Below are 20,941 nucleotides of genomic sequence, written 5' to 3'. Positions count from 1 at the left end.
CATGGGTTTTCACCATGTTGGCCAGGCTGGTCTCAAACTCCCGATCTTGTAATCTGCCCACCTCAGCCTACCAAAGCGGGGGCCTACAGGAGTGAGCCACTGCCTCCGGCCTAGTTTTAGAACATTTTTATTCCCCTATAAGGCCCCTCTGGCCTGTTGGCTGTTACTCTCCATTCCCACCACCTCCAGCCACGCATGACCACTAATCTGCTTCCTGTCTCTATGGATTTGCCAATTCCAGACATTCCATAGAAATGGAGTCACACAATACGTGATCTCTGGTATCTGGCATCTTTCTAGAGGCTTGTCCTGCCCTTGCATGAGTCAGCGGTTTGCTCTCCTTAATTGCTGAGTAATATTCCATTGTGTGGATAGTGGCTATACCAAGTTTTGTCTATCCCCATTCGCCAGTTGATGGGCATTTAGATTCTTTCCAGTTTGGGGCTGCTATGAGCAATGCTGCTATGAATGTTCACATGTTAGTCTCTTTGTGAACATGTCTTCACTCCGCTTGGGTAGAAGACTCCTCAGAGTGGACCTGGTGGGTTGTATGGTAGTTTTATGTTTTTTCAGAAATTCTCAACTTGCTTTCCAAAGTGGCTGCTTCCGTTTATACATTCCCCCTAGTAATGCGTAAGGGTTCCTGCCTCTCCACATCCCCCCTAATACTGCCTGTCTTATTTATTTGCTTTTGCTTTTGTTTTGTTTTGTTTTGTTTTGTTTTTGAGATGGAATCTCACTCTGGTCCCCCAGACTGGAGTGCAATGGCGCAATCTCAGCTCACTACAACCTCTGCTTCCCAGGTTCAAGTGATTCTCCTGCCTCAGTCTCCCAAAGAGCTGGGATTACAGGCGCTCACCACCAGGCCTGCCTAATTTTTGTATTTGTAGTAGATACAAGGTTTCGCTGTGTTGGCCAGGCTGGTCTCGAACTCCTGAACTCAAGTAATCCACCTATCTCAGCCTCCCAAAGTGCTGGGATTAAAGGTGTGAGCTACCAGGCCTGGCTCCTGTTTTCTTTATTATACCATTCTAGTGGGTGTGCATTATCTCACGGTGGTTTTTTTGTTGTCGTTTTGTTTTTTTGAGATAGGGTCTCGCTCTGTTGCCCAGGCCAGAGTGCAGTTGTGCGATTTCGGCTCACTGTAGCCTCTGCCTCCCAGGTTCAAACGGTTCTCCTGCCTCTGCCTCCCGAGTAGCTAGGATTACAGGTGCTCGCCACGACACCCGACTAATTTTTGTATTTTTAATAGAGACAGGGTTAACGGCCACCATGTTGGCCAGGCCGGTCTTGAACTCCTGACCTCAAGTGTCACTTGAGGATCTGCCCGCCTCAGTCTCCCAAAGTGTTGGGATTATAGGCCTGAGCACCATGCCCAGCTTCTCCAGGTGGTTTTAATTTGCATTTCTCAAATGACAAATGATGTAGAGCATCTTCTCGTGTACTTATCGACTGTATTTTACTTTTATAATGAGGAAAATATACATACATAAAATAAGGGGTCAAATGAGTAACCAGCCCTCTCAAATGAGTGAAAACTCTCCCTGCCCTTTCCCCGCCTCCCCCTCCCTACCTCACTCCCAATGGGCAAACACCTCCATCTGTCTGGGGCAGGAGGAGGGAACAATACCAGCACCTGTTCCGCAGCAAAGGGACCCTGGAGGCTGGACTGCTGAATACGATGGGACCCTCTGCCCTGCCCCAGACCATCTCTTCCTGCTGGGTATCTGCCCAGGTCCACCCAATAGGGACCCAGTGCATGTCAACTTGGAAGGTCGCAGAAAGGCATGAACCCTGGGGATCACTGTTGGGTACCAGATGGAGGGTCTGGCCCACCTGCTTCCCTCCCTCTGTTCAGGGCTGGGACATGAGGTTGGCTCAGCCCACAGCTGCCTAAGCCCAACCTGGGTGCAGGCGGAAGCATGCAGGCACTCACAGGAGAACTGAGCATGGGATGTGGAAGGCAGGGTCCTTCCCTGGTCTCCGAAAGGGTGCCCGGCATTGGCCAGTGCCTCGCCCCTCCCCTGCCTGTGCAGGTGTGCAGCCCACGGTGTCTGGTAAGGCACCGGACCCCACAGCAGACCCCGGCACTCGGCCCTGAGGACACAGAGAGGAAGGACATCTTGTCTCTGCCCTCAAGAAGCCCTCCCAGGCCAGGGTGACAAGTGCTATGACAAGATGTACAAGGGGCCTGGGGTGCCTGGTGGTGGCCTGAGCTGCATGCAGGTCATTGCAAGTCCTCAGTGCTGGGTGACACCTGAGTTGTTTCTGATCCTCCCAGTAGCCTTGTGAGGTGGGTCCAGTGGGTGATAGTAACAAACTCGATGGACCGATGACTGCCCTCCATCCCCCTGCCAAGACACATGGATGCTGCCCAGAAATACTGATGGCTTAAGCTTCTAGAGCATTCTCAACCCCACCCAAGCTCTCCTCCCACTGGTTCAGCTGTCAGCTCCCAGAATCAGGAAAGTTTGTACTCTAAAGCTTTGGCTAATTTGTATCTATTGTCGTAATTATATTTAGCTAAACAAACAAAAAGTAATGAAATCTGACTGCAAAAGAAAGTAATGTTTTGAGAAAAACTAAATCTAATGCTCTGGCAATATGCACTAGAGATGCGTGGCTAAAAATAAATCCGTTGGTTTAGTTTTGGGAGAGATTCGAGGTGGGAGGGGGATAATAACAATGCAGAATTCCAAATTCAGATTGCTTCGCCAGTGTCCTTGCATTCCACTTGCAAATCATTTTTAAAAAGACTGAAAATCGTTAGCAGCAACGGGTGCAGTCAAAACAAAGAAGGCAGAATCCCAGCCAGGACACCTGAACTCAGCACCAGCTATGGCCTGCACGGATTGTTTCCTGTTACACCAAACAGTTAAGGTATTTGTGAATCTGTTTTTTAAGATTCTCTCTCTCTCTCTTTTTTTTTTTAAGACCGAGTCTTGCTCTGTCACCCAGGCTGGAGTGCAGTGGTGCGATCTTGGTTCACCGCAACCTCTGCCTCCCGGGTTCAAGCAATTATCTCACCTCAGCCTCCCAAGTAGCTAGGATTACAGGCACCTGCCACCACGCCCAGCTAATTTTTGTATTTTTAGTAGAGATGAGGTTTCACCATGTTGGCCAGGCTGGTCTGGAACTCCTGACCTCAAGTGATCTGCTCACCTCAGCCTCCCTCCCAAAGTGCTGGGATTACAGGTGTGAGCCATGTGCCCGGCCACCTTCTTTGCCAACCTCCTGATTACCTTACCAATGACTTGGAACAAATCAGGTTTGCTGAGAGGTTTCTCGTGGGTCGTTATGCACCCCCACACACTTATTTTTTGATATGGAATCTCATTCTGTCTCCATGCTGGAGTGCAGTGGCACAATCTTGGCACATTGCAACCTCTGCCTTCCAGATTCAAGCGATTCTCCTGCCTCAGCCTCCTGAGTAGCTGGGATTACAGGCATGGGCCACCACATCCAGCTAACTTTTTTTTTTTCTTCTAATTTTTAGTAGAGATGGGGTTTCACCATGTTGGCCAGGATGGTCTCAAACTCCTGATCTCAGGTGATACCCACCTCAGCCTCCCAAAGTGCTGGGATATAGGTGTGAGCCACTGCAGCTGGCCTCATTATGCCCATTTTACAGATGAGGAGAATAAGGCTGAGAGAGATCAAGTGTCTTGTCCAAGGTCACGTAGCTGAGAAGTCCTTGTGTTGAACCCCAGCTGGCCTGGGTGGCTCCTGAGCCAGGATCTTCCTGCCCCAGGAGTGGCCTCTAATAGTGGCTTTATGAGTGTGAGCCCAAGACTGAGTGTGAGGGTGTGCCCGTCCTGTGGTGACCGAGTGTCTGTGAGTGACTGCATGAGAGCGTGTCTGAGTTTAGAGGTTGGGGAGTACATATGAGACTCCGAAGCCAGTCCTGGTCCCATCAGCACGTCCACCATCCCCGTGGCCCTGTGGCACCTGTTCTGTGCAGACAGTTCTAAATAACCCTGTGGGAGAAGCTGCAGAGATCTGGGGTCCAAGGAGGAGGCTTGTGAATAGACAGGACACAGCCGAGAAATCACCCCGCCTCACCTGCTCTCCTGGCCCAAGAGGGCAAGAGTGGTCAGCCCTGCCAGGCCCTAAGGCGGGGCCCAGCCAAATCAGCAATTTCAGCCCCTGTTTCTGCCTCAGCCCCCAAAAGGCTGCCCACATGGGCCCCCCCAGACACTTCTACTCTTCCAGGGCAAATTGGGATGGTGCCAGGGGAAAGGCAGGCAAGGTTGAACTTACCACTGCCTGCTCGTGGCTTGGGAGACATGGGCGATTGTCCTCTCCAAGGCTCAAACTCCTCATCTGTGAAATGGGAGTGGCAACACTGGCCTTATGAAAGGCAGGAAAGGCTTACACTCAGGGCTGCCTGGGTTCAAACCTTCATTCTGACATTTGCTAGCTGTGTGAGTTCAGGCAAGTGACTCACCCTTTCTGCTTTCTCAGCCACAAAATCACCAAATAGGGAACTAATAGTATTTACTTTTTTTTTTTTTTTTTTTTTTTTGAGACGGAGTTTTCGCTCTCATCACCCAGGCTGGAGTGCAGTGGCGCAATCTCGGCTCACTGCAACCTCCGCCTCCCGGGTTCAAGCGATTCTCCTGCCTCAGCCTCCCAAGTAGGTGGGATTACAGGCATGTGCCACCGTGCTCAGCTAATTTTGTATTTTTAGTAGAGATGGGGTTTCTCCATTTTGGTCAGGCTGCAGGCTGGTCTCGAACCCCCAACCTCAGGTGATCTGCCCACCTCAGTCTCCCAAAGTGCTGGGATTACAGGTGTGAGCCACTGTGCCTGGCCCAGTATCTGCTTCTTAAGGTACCTATGAAGGTTAAATGAGTTCATATATATTAAATCCTCAGACGATGCATGCCCACAGGAGGTGGGAGGGCTCTGTGTTTGTTATTACTCTTGTTCTTATTATTATTAGTTTTTACCTTGCAGGGTTCTAGTGAGCATGACACGAACGGATCCAGTAGTGTCTGAGCGAGCCCAGGACATCTTGGCTGCCCCTTCCAGCCTTGCGGAGAAGGCAGGGAAGACACAATGAGGACAGACCTGGGACCCTCCCAGTCACTGTGCCCGCCTCTACAAGGGCGTCCCTCCCGTGGGCTCAGTGCCACCGGCTGAGAGCGTGTTTTGCAGCTCCTCCCTCTTTTAGTCTAACAGTGACGTCAGAAGGCACAGAGGAGCCTCATCCTCATCTTCCAGATGAAGTTAACTGAGGGCTTCAAGGGTATTTTACTACCCCCGGGAGGTTGGAGTAGAAGAGCATTCAAGTCAGAAAGACCATGAGCGCTAGAAAGATTTCCTCTTCCCTGAGGCAGTGGGGCGGGTATCTGAGACCTGCTGCAGAAGGGCAGAGAGGTTGGCTGCACGGAACCTCAGGCAGAAAACGCCCTGTGATTGCTGGGCGACGCCTTCCACAGATGCAGGAGTGTGACGTGGTGACATGTGACTTTGGTCAACCTGTCCCCTGTCATCCGCCTGACCTAGTGGGTGGCTTTGAGACCAGAGCCACTTGCCCATGGTCTCAAAGGAGACAGCGTTCAGCACTGCCCTGCTCAGCCCAGCTCTCCCCCGCCCCCCGCCCCACCTGCCCATGGATCGCTTCTGCTTTCTTAACTTGGTGTGTCTTCTGCTATTGATGGTCCTGGCTGCTAGGAAGCAAGTCATTTGGAGAGGACTGAGGAGTTGATCTGTGGGAGGCAGCCTCTGGCCTTGCCACTGCCCCCATAGCCTCTCACTGTGGTATTTGTGCTATCCAGGAAACTCAAGAGCTGCCCGAGGGAGAGGGGGCTAGCTGTACTCCCCCACCGCACTGTCTCTGGGTGCAGACCCAACAAGGCTGCTCCCCGCTCACCTGGGGAACCACTGAAGTTTATGCAGCAGATACCAGCAAGACTGCAGAGCCAGCAGGAACGTGGGAAATACACACAGATGCACACACCCATTGAGCAAATATTGGAAACTCACTTTTGTACTCAGATACCTATATGGTCACAGATACACACTTGACAGTAACAGAGAATCCAAGAATAGAGTGTAACAAATTGCCCATGTCCGCCACCCCAGTTAGCACATGTTAACAATTTGTTAGTTTTGTTTTAGACATTTTTAAATAAAAGAAACAGATGTTGAAGTGGTTTTTTTGTTTGTGTTTTGTTTTTGAGAAGAGTCTCTCTCTGCTGCCCAGGCTGGAGTGCCATAGTGCAGTCTCGGCTCACTGCAACCTCTGCCTCCTGGGTTCAACTGATCCTCCTGCCTCAGCCCCCTAAGTAGCTGGGACTACAGGCGCATGCCACTGTGTCCAGCTAATTTTTGTATTTTTAGTAGAGACGGGGTTTCACCGTGTTGACCTGGCTGTTGTTAAACTCCTGACCTCAGGTGATCCACCTGCCCAGCCTCCCAAAGTGCTAGAATTGCAGGCGTGAGCCACCACGCCCAGCTGAAGATAATTTAACTGAAGTCCTTTTAATCCCCCTCCCGTTTCATCTCCCTTTTCTACACAGAGGCAGAGGCAGCTATCAACAGGAATTTGGTGTGTATCCTCCCAGTTTATTTATTTACTTTTTTTTTGAGACAGGGTCTCGCTCTTTCACCCAGGCTAGAGTGCCGTGGTGCAATCGTGGCTCACTGCAGCCTCAACTTCCTGGGCTCAAGAGATCCTCCTGCCTCAACCTCCCAAGTAGCTGGGACCACAGGCACAAACCACAACACCTGGCTAGTTTTTTAATTTTTTGTAGAGAGAGGACTCTTGCTATGTTGTCCAGGCTACTCTTGAACTCCTGGACTCAAGTAATCCTCCCACCTTGGCCTCCCAAAGTGTTGGGATTACAGGCGTGAGCCACACACGCAGCCTCTGAGTTCATTAAAACCGTAAACAATATATAGTACTGCTATTTGTATGCTTTAATATTTTACATACATGGTGTCTGGTATGGTTACGTTTTGTGTTCTCACCCAAATCTCATCTTGAATTGTAATCCCCATAATCCCCACGTGTCAAAGGAAAGACCAGGTGGAGATAATTGAATCATGGGGGTGCTTCCGCCATGTTGTTCTCATGATAGTGAATGCATTATTATGAAATCCAGTGGTTTTATAAAGGGCTTTTTCCTGCATCATTTGACACTTCTTCCTGCTGCCTTGTGAAGAAAGTGCCTTGCTTCCCCTCCACCTTCCTCCCTCACCGAAAGTTTCCTGATGCCCCCCCCCCACCCACAGACATGTGGGTCAATTAAACCTATTTTCTTTATAAATTACCCAGTTTGGGGTTTTTCCTTATGCCAATGTGAAAACAGACGAATACAGCATCATATTCATGATCTTTCAACTTACTTTTGTATTCGTTTCTTAGGGCTGCGGTAACACAGTATCACAAACCAGGTGGCTTCAAATAACAGAAATTTATCCTGTCCCAGTTCTAGGAGCTAGAATTCTGAAGGCAAGATGTCGCCGGGGCCATGTGCTCTCTGAGACGCTGGGTAAAGTCCCTCCTTGCCTCTTCTAACTTCTGGTGGCGCCTGGCAATCCTCATCATCCCCCAGCTTGGAGTGGCATAACTCCAGTCCTTCCTTTTGCCATCACATAGCTTTCTCCTGTCTGTGTGTGTCTGTGTCTAAACATCTCTCTTCTTATGAGGATATCAGTCACTGGATTAGGATCTAATCCAACGACCTCCTCTTCACTTGGATACATCTGATAAGACCTTCTTTCCACATAAGGCCACATTTCCAGGTACTTGGGATTAGGACTCTAACATGCCTTTATAAAGAACACCATTCAACCAATAACACTTTTAATAATCAAAATTATACTTTTTGATAATTAACCAGTGTTCAAATATGTAACTCAACTACAAAACTCAATATGTAGTTCAATTTAGTTTACTGCATGGTATTCTACTTTAAAATAGGTAACACAGGCCAGGTGCAGTTGCTCACGCCTGTAATCCCAGCACTTTGGGAGGCTGAGGCAGGTGTTTCGCCTGAGGTCAGGAGTTCAAGACCAGCCTGGCCAACATGGTGAAACTCTCTCTCTACTAAAAAAATACAAAAATTAGCTGGGCATAGTGATGCCCACCTGTAATCCTAGCTATTTGGGATGCTGAGGCAGGAGAATTGCTTGAACCTAGGAGGCAGAGTTCACAATGAGCTGAGATCATGCCACCACACTGCAGCCTGGGCGACAGAGTAAAACTCTGTCTCAAAAGAAAAGTAAAATTAAAAATAAATAAATAGGTAACACAGATTGATTTAATTCCCCTGTAGATAGACATGTGAGTTATTCCAAGTTTAACGTCCATAATGTTTCCTTGACCAGTGTGCCAGGGTTTCTTCAGAGTTCATTCTTAGCAGCAGAACTATGAGTCACACAGCATGCGTATTTCCGACCTCTATAGGTATTGTCAAATTGTAGTATCTGAGAGGTCACATTTCCCAGCATCTTCACCGACTTAACAGTGTCAAACCTTCCAACTTTTGTGAATCTGAGGGGTATAAAACAGAATCTCGTTGTCTTTTGCATGTTTTTTTGGTTTGGTTGTTTTGAGACAGGATTTCTTTCACTCTATCATCCGGGCTAGAGTGCAGTGGCACGGTCTCGGCTCAGTACAGTCTCAGCCTCCTGGGCTCAAGCCATCCTCCCGTGTAGCTGAAACTACAGGCATGCGACCCCGTATCTGCCTACTTTTTAAATTTTTTTTGGAGACAGGATCTCACTGTGTTGCTCAGGCTAGTCTCAAACTCCTGGGCTCAAGTGATCCTCCCACTTTGGCTTCCCAAAGTGTTGGGCCACCTCGCCTGGCCTCTCTTTGTAACAACACAGAGAGGTTAAGCATCTTTGATTATTATGCTTATTCACTATCCCTGTTCCCTTTTTTGTATTCAAGTCCTCTGCCCATTTTTCTTTTGGGTTGTTTGTCTTTTTCTTATTGATTTCTAAGAGTTCTTTATATCTTTTGGATGTTAATCCTGTATCTGTTATACAGGCTGCAAATGCCTTCATATAGACTACTGTTGGAATTTTAACTTTGCAAGTGGATTCTTTATCTATTGTACAGAAATATTTGATTTGGTCAAACTTGAACTTCATATTTTCCTTTATGATGCCTCACTTTTGTGACTTAAGGGCTCCTTCTCTATCCCAACACATAAGGAAATTTTCCAGCTTTTCCTCTGTAAGCTGTTTTTCACATTTAGGTCATTAATTCATCTCAAGTTTGTTTTCGTGTATGACGTGAGACAGGATCTAAGGTTAATTTTTCCATAGGGATAGCTACTTTTCTAAACCTCATTTTTGAACAGTCTCTCCTTCCCCTCCACAGATTTGTAATGCCTTTTGATCAAACACCAAGGTTCCACATAACTTGGATCAATTTCTGGGTTCTCTTTTCTGTTCCACTGATTTATTTGCTCAGCCCCGTGTTAACAACCAGAATGTGTTTATTATCAAAGCTTCATCATAAATTAGAATATTGGTTAGGGCAAAACCCCTACCTTGTTCTATCTCAGATTGGCCTTCACTATTCTTGCACTTTTATCCGTCTGTGTGAATTTTAGATCAGCTTAACAAGTTTGATGACAAATCTTATTGGAATTTTAGTTGAGATTGCACTGATTTTATGCATCAATTTGGGAAAAAATAAAGTATATTTGATGATATTGAGTCTTCTTTTCCATGAACATGGTACATACCTTCACTTATTCTTGACTGTGTGTGTTATTCAATAATACTTTGTATTTTATCCATAGAATTGTTGATTGCTCTGCCCTTGTAGTTTTCAAATCATCTTTCTGTTACATTTACATCTTCTAATTGGTCATTGCTGGTAGCGCAATGTGGATTTTCTAGATTGATTTCATATCTAGAAACCCTACTTTCCTCACTTTCTAGTTTCAAACAGAAGGAGAGGGAGTTTTGAATTTGATCAGTGCACAGGGTCCCAAGGCAGAATGCAGTGTAGACAAGGTATTTAGAGCATGGACTTTGCCATCTGACAGGTAAACCTGGGTTTGAATCCTGGATCTGCCACTTACTAGGTGGATAAGTTACTTAACATCTCTGAATTAATAAGCACTCCCACCCCCGGGTTATGATGAGGAGTCAGGGAGACAAAATGCACTCAAGTGCCTAGCCTGGTGCGTCGCACAAAGAAAGTGTTTAATTGATGCTGGTTCTTGTAATTGCTACTACCTGGCTTCTCCTGCATAGCTGGGGAGATAATTATCCATAGTAAAAGATATCAATACCTACTTCTATTCATTATTAAGAAGCTATCTGGAGTTGCCAGTAATCAGCAGCTTGATCACAAATTAACACACGTATCATCTGCCGATTTGGAGCTCACATTTAAAACCCATTTGTCTTCTCTGTCTATGCCATTTTAATACACACGGCCTCACAACCAGCAAATAAATAGCCTGTCATCAGTCATCCATTTGAGAAACTCTGGAGGATCCCTGCCCATCTATTTGGTCCTCTGCCCCTATATCATGAGCCACCAAGTCAGATCAAACCAAACATACCCTTCAAGTAATTCCTATAGCTATGCTCATGATGTGGAACCAGGCAAATGCGCAGACAGAAACTCAACTGTACTGATATTATCAGTAGATTTACTACACCTTCTAATGTGTTCTAATCACCTGTTTTCACAAGGCTCAAGTCCAACATTTCTGAAGCCCAGTATCCAGAAGAGAACTTGACATTTGGTTAGGATGATAAGGGAGAGTGGGAAGGCAGGAGGAATGGACCTGGCTGTGAGTCAGGGCTTTCTAAAACACAGCTAATAGAGAACAGAGAGAACACTCTAAAAGGATTCTGTGCTGGGTGCAGTGGCTCACACCTGTACTCCCAGCACTTTGGGAGGCCAGGGCAGGTGGATCACCTGAGATTGGGAGTTTGAGACCAGCCTGGCCAACATGGCAAAAAACCCGTCTCTACTAAAAATACAAAAATTAGCTGGGCATGGTGGTAGGTGCCTGTAATCCCAGCTACTCAGGAGGCTGAGGCAGGGAGAATTGCTTGAACCTGGGAGTCGGAGGTTGCAGTGAGCCGAGATCACGCCATTGCACTCCAGTCTGGGTGACAGAGCAAGACTCTGTATCAAAAAAGTACATAAATAAATAAATGAATAAATGAATAAAGAATTCTGAAGCCTCACATAATGTTTCAAGCCATGACTAAAGCTCATGCATTTTGTTCATAGAAACTGTCCCTGCCCAAAGCTCCGCCTCCCAGGACTGCCTCTTCAAGGGCCCCACTGGCAATTGCAACAGTAGGATCTGGCTTACAGCAGGCCCTCCATAAATATCGCCAAAAGCCCACTGTGTGCCAATGGCTATGAGAAGCCCTTTCTAGACATTAGCACATTGACTTATCCCAGCAAACCGCAAAGGGAGTGGACATCCCTACAAAGAAACCACAGCCAAGAGGGCCCAGGGCCAGGATATAGACTCAGAACCATTTTGTGGTTATTGGTTTAGTTTTCAGGGTTTTTCCCCCAAATGAATGAATGCTACCGTTGACTGATAAGCATTACTCTAGTTTCAGTGAGTAACTCTGCTGGCCCTCAGCACTGCCACTGGGCTGCTGAGTCATTTAAACACACTGCTGAGCATTTTCAGCAGACTGAGAAGTGTTTGACTGGGCTGCTAAGTGCTTCTGCTCAGCTGCTAGGCATGGGGGCAAGCCCTGAGCTCCTCGGGGGTGATTGGATCACCCGCCCATGCTCAGGGCCCTGGCACTGGTAGTTCCCTTGGGGAACCCCACTGGCAGAACAACAACTTCCCAAACTCTAGGCAGCAGCTGCTCCGGCTTCATGAAAAAAAAGCTGAGCCTGGCTCCCCTTGTCTCTCCTCAGTTCCCAGAGAGACTTGGGCACAGCTGGGGCCGGGCTGGGGGCAGGAGGAGGCCTCTGAGGCCTTGATCCACAGGGTTCACCCTGGCAGAAGCTTTGGGTTTCAGGGACCTTCCCCCAATGTTTAAAACCTGGCAGAGTTGGTATTGCCATGGGCAATACTGTAGGGACTGAAAGAGGAGGCTCCCAGGCAGATGCCCAAGTCTTTGGACTCAGAGGCTCAGAAGCCACTGAGTCCACCATGCTCTAGCCCACTGCACAGGTAGAGAGAGTGAGGTCCCCAGTCAGACTCTTTATAGGAGCACCTATCAGATCTGCCCCTGGTGATCGCATCCTGGAAGACCTTATTCTCCCTTCCCTGGGAGGGGCCTGACAGGGCACAGAAACAGCCCATTCCCTCCCTGCCCCATGCCCAACTTGACCTTCCCCTTGGGAATCTAAGCCACATACTCCAGAAGCTGCCACTGGGGCCCCAGAGAGTTCTGGGCTCACCTCCCAAACAACTTTTTCTATGTACTCCTTTTACAGTTATAACAAATCACTTGTTGATTTTTCCAGGTTTCTCTTATAACAAAAGTACAGGCTTTGTTGAACACACACTTCAGCTATGACCCAGCAATTCCACTCCTGGGTATACACTCAAGATGTGAGTGCCACCAAAATGCCTGACAGACAGGTTCATAGCAGCCTTGTTCATAATGGCCCCAAACTGGAAACAACCCAAATGCCCATCAGCAGGAGACTGGATCAATGATTCGTGATACATTTCTGCAACAGAGGACTTACACAGCAGTAAAAGAGGAGCAAACCACTGACACATGCAACACCATGGGTGAATTCACACCATTATAGTGATGCTGTCTTTCTGCTCCCTAGCTCAGCTAGGTCTGGGTTTTTGTCTCACGACCAGGAAGAATTAGGCATGCTGACACCAGAGAGTGAATGGAGTAGAATTTATTAAGTGAAAGGAAAGATCTCAGCAAAAAGAGGGACATGAGGGGTGGTTCTCCTACCTGAAGGTGGGAAAGTCCCAAATATGGCTGAACCCAGGGCTTTTTATGGTATCAGAATAGGGAGTGCATGCTGACTGGTTTGTGAGTATGCAAAAAGTTCAAGCAAAGACACCACTCAACGGTGGGTACGACAGCGTAGAAAACCAATTAGGAAAGGGTAGATATATGTAAAATAGGTGAAGGATTGGGATCAATCAGAGGAAAGCATGCCAAATGGAAAGATGGGTTATCAATCTGGTCTGATGATTTACCCAGGACTGTCTCTGGCTTGAAGGTCAGGTTTCACCATGGACCCACCCCTATCTGCCTAGACATTTGGCTACCTCCTGTCACTATCAATAACACGGAGTCAAAGACGCCAGGCACAAGACAGCATTTACTGTATTATTTCGTGTCCATGAAGTTCAAGAACAGGCAAAACTATTCAGGATGATTAAAAAAAGGACCATAGTTACCTCTGAGGGCAGATACAGCCTGGGAAAAGGCAAAAAGGAACTTCCCAGGACACGGGAAATATCTATACCTTGATCTGGGTGTGGTACGTGGTTGTACATACATATGTAAAAAATCATCAAACTATACACATGAGTATACTTTGCTGTATGCATGTTTTATGCCACTTTCAAAAATAGTGTTTTAAAGTATATATCAGCCCCCCAAAAAACAACCAACAAACAAAAATACAAGCTCGCTGTTAGTCAACAAGTACAGAGGCCTTTAAATAAATTCCAGCTCTCCCCACCCACAACACCAGCCATTTCTCTCTCTTATCCCTATGTGTCCATGCCCAGCTGCAACCTGGAGAAACTTCGGGCCCTGAAGAGACACCCTGCTGGGGATCTGCCTCCCCACCAGCCCTCCCCTGCGAGACTGGCTGATCCTGCTGCTGTGACCTCCACCAGGAGAGTTCCAGGGCCTGCACTGGGGGCTCTGCTGAGCTTAAAGTCCACTCCGGATCCTGGGGGATGGACCAGGTGGGTTTTCCTCTCTTGGAGTGGCTCCTGCCCCCAGGTATCCACCACTCAATTGATGGAGGTGGGCGACTGAAGCTCCTGCTCCCCAGCTCACCCCATCTCCTCATTCACCCCTCCAAGTCCCAGTTTTCTGTCCCCCTTCCCTGGGTCCTTTCCCCAGCAGGGCTATTAGGAGGAGGTTCACGTGACACATGTTGTCAGCTCTGCCCACTTACAAACCTCCTAAGCCATCCGGAGAAGCATTCAGCCATCAAACAGTGAGCTGCGCCTTCAGCCTATCTCCATCCTTTCCAGGAACCCTACAGCTTGGGACAAAGCAGAACCATTCTGGGAGCCCATCACCCAGGAATCCCAAAGAGATGGGGAGAGAAATAAGAAAGGGAAAGTGTCCCTTCTCTTGCTTTTATGCCTCGTATGACGGGGCGCTCACTCTCTACTAGGACTGCCTCTCCCCTCCCTAGCTAGTCCTCACCATGAGAATCCTTTGCTCACACAGAGAGGAAATCTGGCTTATGGCTCCACCTCTAGGGTGCCCAGCTCATTCAGGTTTGGGCAGGGCTTTTCTGACTTTAGCACTGAAAGTCCAGTATTCCAGGAAAACCCTCAGTCCTGAGCAAACCAGAACAGGTAGTCCCATTATCCCACCCTGCCCCCACTCCTAGCTCCACCCTCTGGGTCACTTAAGAATCCTCATCTTGGCTAGGCGAGGTGGCCCACGTCTGTAAACCCAGCACTTTGGGAGGCCAACGCAGGTGAATCAAGATATTAAGAAATCGAGAGCATCCTGGCCAACATGGTGAAACTAAAAATACAAAAATCAGCCAGGCGTGGTGGTGCACGCCTATAGTCCCAGCTACTCAGGAGGCTGAGGCAGGAAAATCGCTTGAACCCGGGAGGCAGAGGCTGCAGTGAGCTGAGATCATACCACTGCACTCCAGCCCAGGTGACACAACGAGACGCCATTTCAAAAAAAAAAAAAAACGAATCATCATCTCATCACGGTTTTGTACATAGCTCCCTCACTGCACTCTGAAAGTCAGCCCCTGACAAAAGGAGTTGTATTTAAAAAATAAAAAAATAGGCTGGGCATGGTGCTCATGCCTATAATCCAAGCACTTTGGAGGCCAAGGCGGACAGATCACCTGAGGTCGGGAGTTCAAGACCAGCCTGACCAACATGGTGAAACTCCATCTTTAAAAATAAATAAATGAAATAAATAAAAATAAAAATAAATAAAATAAAAAAGAATCACCATCTCAGTGCTCCTGTCTGTAGGTGCCATATCCAAGCCCAGCACCACCTCCCCTGTCACCCGGCCTCATTGCGTAGCATTTGTTCATTAATACAGTTACTGTACTGATAGCCATCCAGAATGGCCTAGAGGCTTAAAGCCCGAGCCCTGGAGTCAGGCCAACCTGGATTCACTTCCTGACTGTGTGACTTTGCATATGTTACTTAACCTCTCTGAGGTTTCATTTGCTCATCTCAAGGTGGAGACAATATACCGCTACCTCACTGGGTTGTATTAAATGAGATAGGAAGTGTTTAACCTGAGGCCTGGCACTGAGTAAGTACTTGGTAAATGTTAGCTTTTATTTAGTATTCATTTGTCCAAAACCACATTTATCATGTATATACTCTATTTGGGCCCTAGTCCAAGCACACAGAAGTAACTCAGACATGTCACCCCCATGCCCAGAAGGCTCACAGGCTGCTGTGGAGAGCAGAGAGGAACACAGGCAATTATATACAGTTCATCAGGAGAAGGGCTTGCGGGAGAGAAAGTCGAGGGAAGAATTGACTAGGAAGCTTCCCAGAGGAGATGATATTTTCCCGGGCCTTGCCTGAGAGAAGTTTGGGGGCAGGGTATTCCATGAAGGGAGACTAGCAGTGGCAATGGCTAGAATGCCTTATACAATACGCCGCACTCGGGAGGTGAATGACTAACCCAGTACTGCAGGGTCTGAGCTGCACATGGAGGAGGCCAGAGAAGGGAACAGCTTAGAATGTTTAGAAAGAGCTCTTCTTTCTTAACAAAATAGAAAACTGTTTAAACACCATAAAACATATCGATTTCAACCCAAAAGTCAGCATCATGCTTAAAGAGGAAACACTGACGTCATTCCCATTATGATCAAGAGGAAGAGTGTGTCTGTTTCTAACACCTTCATTTAACATTGTTCTGACAAAGTAACAGCCTACACAATTAGACAAGAAAAAGAAATGAGAAGTATGAGAATTAGAAAGGAGGGAAAAAATGGGTTATTATTTACGAATCAACTGAAAAGCCATTATAAATAGTATAAGAGGCCTGGCATGGTGGTTCCTGCCTATAATCCCAGAGCTTTGGGAGGCCAAGGTGGAAGGATTGCTTGAGGCCTGGAGTTCAAGGCCAGCCTGAGCAATATAGCAAGACCCTATCTCCACAAATAATTTAACAATTAGCCAGGCATGGTGGCACATGCCCATATTCCCAGCTACTCAGGAGGCTGAGGCAGGAGGATTGCTTGAGCCCAGGAGTTCATGGCTGCAGGGACCATGTGGTTACACTGCAGCCTGGGCAATAGAGTGAGACCCTGTCTTAAAAAAATATCATTATAATACAAGAACTCAGTAGAGTTTTGATTGCAAAATTAGTATATTGGAATTAATAGTCCTCATCAAGATAAAGAACCAGTTAGAAGAGATAGTGAAAGAGAAGTTCCTGTTACAATAGCAGCCAAAAAGATAAAACATTTATAAATCAATGTAACAAAAATAAAATGTACGAGATTTATTGGCAGTAAACATTAATAAATTGCTGAGGGGCACAAATGAAAACTTGAGGATGTAAAATGTGTGTGTGCATGTGTGTGTGTGTGTGTGTGTGTGTGTGTGTGTGTATGTGTGTTCTGATAAAAACGCCAGTAGGATTTTTAAAAATAAGCAAGCCAATACGTTGACTCTAAACTCCATATAAACAAGGCATATGATACAAACAAGGAAAATATAAACAAGAAAATTCTGAAAGAAGAGAGTAATGAGTGGGTACTAGTCTAACACATATTAGAACATAGGATCAATCTATGATATTTTAAACACTGCGGTATTGGTGCATTTTAGACAGATGGATCAATAGAACAGAATAGAAAAATTGAATGTGGCTGGGTGCAGCTCACTTCTGTAATCCCAGCACTTTGGGAGGCTGAGGCAGGCAGATCACCTGAGGTTGGAAGTTGGAGACCAGCCTGGCCAACATGGTGAAACCCCATCTCTACTAAAAATACCAAAATTAGTCAGGCATAGTAGAGCATGCCTGTAATCCCAGCCACTGAGGAGGCTGAGGCAGGAAAATCGCTTGAACCTGGGGGTTGGAGGTTGCAGTGAGCTGAGATGGCATCACTGGGCAACAGAGCAAGACTCCATCTCCAAAAAAAAAAAGAAGGAAAGAAAACTGAATGTATACTTGTAGTGGGTAGAATTGTGCCCCTCCAATAAAAAATCCATTAAAGTCCTAACCTCTAGTACTGCAAACATGCCCTTAACCAAAAACAGAATCATTGTAGATGTAATTAAATTACAGTGAGGCCATACTGGATTACTGGATGAAGGTCATATTGGATTAGACCCTAATCCAATGGTTGTTATGCTCACAAAATGAGTGAAATATGAACGTAGACATAATCACAGAGTGGAGGCCTTGTGAAGACACAGGCAGAGATTAGAGTGAAGCTGCCACAACCTTAGGAACGCCAGCAACCACAGGATGCTAGGAGAAACGCATGGCATGGTCTGGCCACCAGCATCCCCAGGAGCAATGTAGCCCTGCAGACACCTTAATTTAGACTTCCAGCCTCCTGAACTTCGAGAGAATACATTTATGTTGTTTTAAGCTACCCAGTTTATGGGAATGTGTTAGGGACCACCCAGGGAAACTGCTAAAGCACCAAATGCTACATAGATTATAGGAATTCAGTATATGACAAAAGAGGCATTGCTAATCAATGACAAAACAATAGATTATTCATTCAATCAATAGTGTTGGCACAACTAGAGTCACCCAGAGAGAAAGGGCAGAATCCCTACCTCACATCTTCCACAAAAACACATTCTAGAATGAAGAAAACCCAGGGGTACTTTACATTTGTACAGCAAAGAAGGCCTTTTAAAGTATGGATTTAAAAAAACTAAATCAAGCAATAAAAAGATTGATAAATTTAGCCACATAAAATTATTTTTAATTCTGCATACAAATAATATAAATAAAGTCAAAAGAAACATAATATAGACATATCATATGTTATCAACAAAGGGCTGATACTCTTGTTAAGAGTTCCTACATATCAGGAAGAAAGAAAACAACCTAATTAAAAGATAGGCAAAGGATATAAACAAACAGTTCCCAGGAAAGGAAATGTAAATGACTCTTAGTCATATGAAAACATGGTCAACCTCTCTTGTAGGAGGAGAAGTGAGATTACAGCTACGAGATATTATTTTACATCTAACAGATTGACAAAGATAAAAAGGGTCGATAACATGCTGTGTTGGCAAGGGTGTGGGAAACAGACATTCTCATTCATTGCGAGTGGGAGGGCAAATTGGTGCCACCTCCCTGAAGAGCGATTTGGCAATATCTAAGTAAATTTAAAATCCACATACCCTTTAACCCAGCATTTCCATTTCTAGGAATTTACCATATAAATATACTTGCACACATGCAAATCGATGTATGAATGCAGATATGTGTTGCAGTTTTGCTTATAGTAACAATAGATTGGAAACGGCCTAATTTCCTATCCATAGGGGACAGTGAAATCAATCATGGAACACCTGTTCGGTGGAACACTATGCGCTGGTTTAAAAGAAGGGAGCGTTTTATATTTCCAGTATGGAGAGGTCTCTGTGATATGATAGTTAACGGGCAGGGAGCGGGGAAGCAGACTGCAGAAAAATGTGTCTGGTGCAATACTATTTTGCAAGGTTGGCTACGGTGGTTCACACCTGTAATCCCAGCACTTTGGGAGGCGGAGGCAGGAGGATCGCTTGAGCCCAGGAGTTCAAGACCAGCCTGACAAGCATGGCGAAAACCCGTCTCTATAAAAAATAGAAAAATTAGCCAGACATGGTGCTGCCCTCTGTCCTCTGTGGTCCCAGCTACTAGGGAGGCTGAGGTGGGAGGATCGTCTGGTGCCTGGAAGGTCAAGGCTACAGTGAGCCATGATCATGTCACTGTACTCCAGCCTGGGCAACAGAGAGAGGCCCTGTCTCAAAAAATAAAACAAACAAAAACAAACAAACAAAAAACCCAAAAATATCATTTTGTAAAAAAATGTTTTATGGACATGTCTTCATAGAACATCTCTGGAAAGATGGGCAAGAAACAGATAACAGAGCCTGCTTTTAAGTGAGGAACTAGGATGCTAGGTTAGGGAAACTGCATTCTTTATATATACTATGCGTATGTGGTAACCCCTCAAAAAAAAAAAAGAGAGAGAGAGAGAGAAAAGGAAATATATATAACTCAGAAAACTCACAAAGAAAGCAAAAGAGTAAAAGTTTCCATCTGAGATCTAAGATTAAATGTCAGCCTCACTACCTCCTTGGATAAGTTATATCTGCTGTCTAAACCTCAGCTTCCCTTCCTGTAAAATAGAAAAAAAAAATATGGTTCACCTCAAGGATATATGTGGGGAGGGGACAAAGAGAGAGCGTGCAAACATGTCAGAAGGTTAAGAAAGACTTCATGAATCTGGGAAGGGCACTGTGAGTTCATTGCACTATTGCATATTTCTGGAATTTTGAAAATTTTCAAAACAAAAAGTTTTGTGCTCCCCCTCAACTCCTCCTCCGCCGGCTGATTCCTGGACCCCACCCCAGGTGAGGCTGGTGAACCTTTTTCTCCAAGCACATTGTACTCTCAGCACCACCAGCCTGGCACAAAGCTTGCGTTGGAAGCCAGGTGACCCTGGTGACCAGGCCACCCCAGCGTCACTGCAAGCCCCTTACCCCTTTCCGTGGGCGCCGGTGAAGAGGGTCCTTTCCCTGCTGGACACCTGCAGGTCGGAGGTTGAGGACCACTGCCCCTGGTTACGTCTTGCAGAGAGAGGACCCAGCTGTCCCCTCTGGAACTGGGGGACGGGACCCCCCAGGGGTGCCAATCTCCACCCCCACCCACCACGTGGAGCCTGTGCCCGGACACGCAGGGAACCCCGGCCCTGGCACAGCCCCTATCAGATAAGGCCGCCTCCCCAGCGCTGGCAGCCCAGACAGGCGAGGAGTTTACGTAAGGCCGGTTGTTGATGGAAAAATAAATGCAGCAACAGGCGTTTCCCGGCCTGCTCGGCCTGCTCACGGGGAGCCGCAGGCCCCAGACACTGGCTTACCCCAGAGAGGACCCGTCCTGACAGCTCCCCGGGGGCTCGGGCTGAACTCCGGGGGTCCCAAGTGTTGGAAGACCGGCTCTCAGGGGGCCACCCAGAGGCTCCCCCACCCTAAGCTCAGGCCACCCTGCACGTGGGCACACCAAGCAGGAGGCAGTTACTGAGTGCTTGCTCTTAACCCCTCTCCTGCCAGCACCCCCTGCGCACTCCCAACCCGCACCCCTGCCCCCCTCCCCTCCGCACCCTCCCAAACCTCCAGGCCGGCTCTGGCCCCACCCCCGCCCCGGGCCCAGAGCCCAGGGGACCTGGTCCAGGCATCCATCAGCAGCACTCCGTGAACGCCTGCTGCGTGCCCAGCCCTGCTCTGGGGCGGCGGTGAGGGAGGGATGGGAACCAGGAAGGAACCGCTGACTGGGCCTGTGCTAAGAGAAAATTAGTGGGGAACCCTTCTACACACGGAGCCTGCTTTCCTCATTTAAAGTTAAGGGGAGCTAGCTACTCAGGAGGCTGAGGTGGGAGGATCGCTGGAACCCGGGAGGCCGAAGCTGCAGTGAGTCGGGATTGCTCCACTGCACTCCAGCCTGGGTGACAAAGCAAGACTCCGTCTCAAAAAAAGAAAAATTAAAATTAAAAGGACAGCTAAAGCAGACCTTCCCAGAATTGTGGGACGAATGAGACAACTGAGTGCATCTTACCCCCACCCCACACCCATCT

This window comes from Saimiri boliviensis, chromosome 2, assembly GCF_048565385.1.
Source record: "Saimiri boliviensis isolate mSaiBol1 chromosome 2, mSaiBol1.pri, whole genome shotgun sequence".
Taxonomy (NCBI): Eukaryota; Metazoa; Chordata; class Mammalia; order Primates; family Cebidae; genus Saimiri; species Saimiri boliviensis.
The sequence above is the reverse complement of the archived record's forward strand: the minus strand, read 5'-3'. Positions refer to the sequence as shown.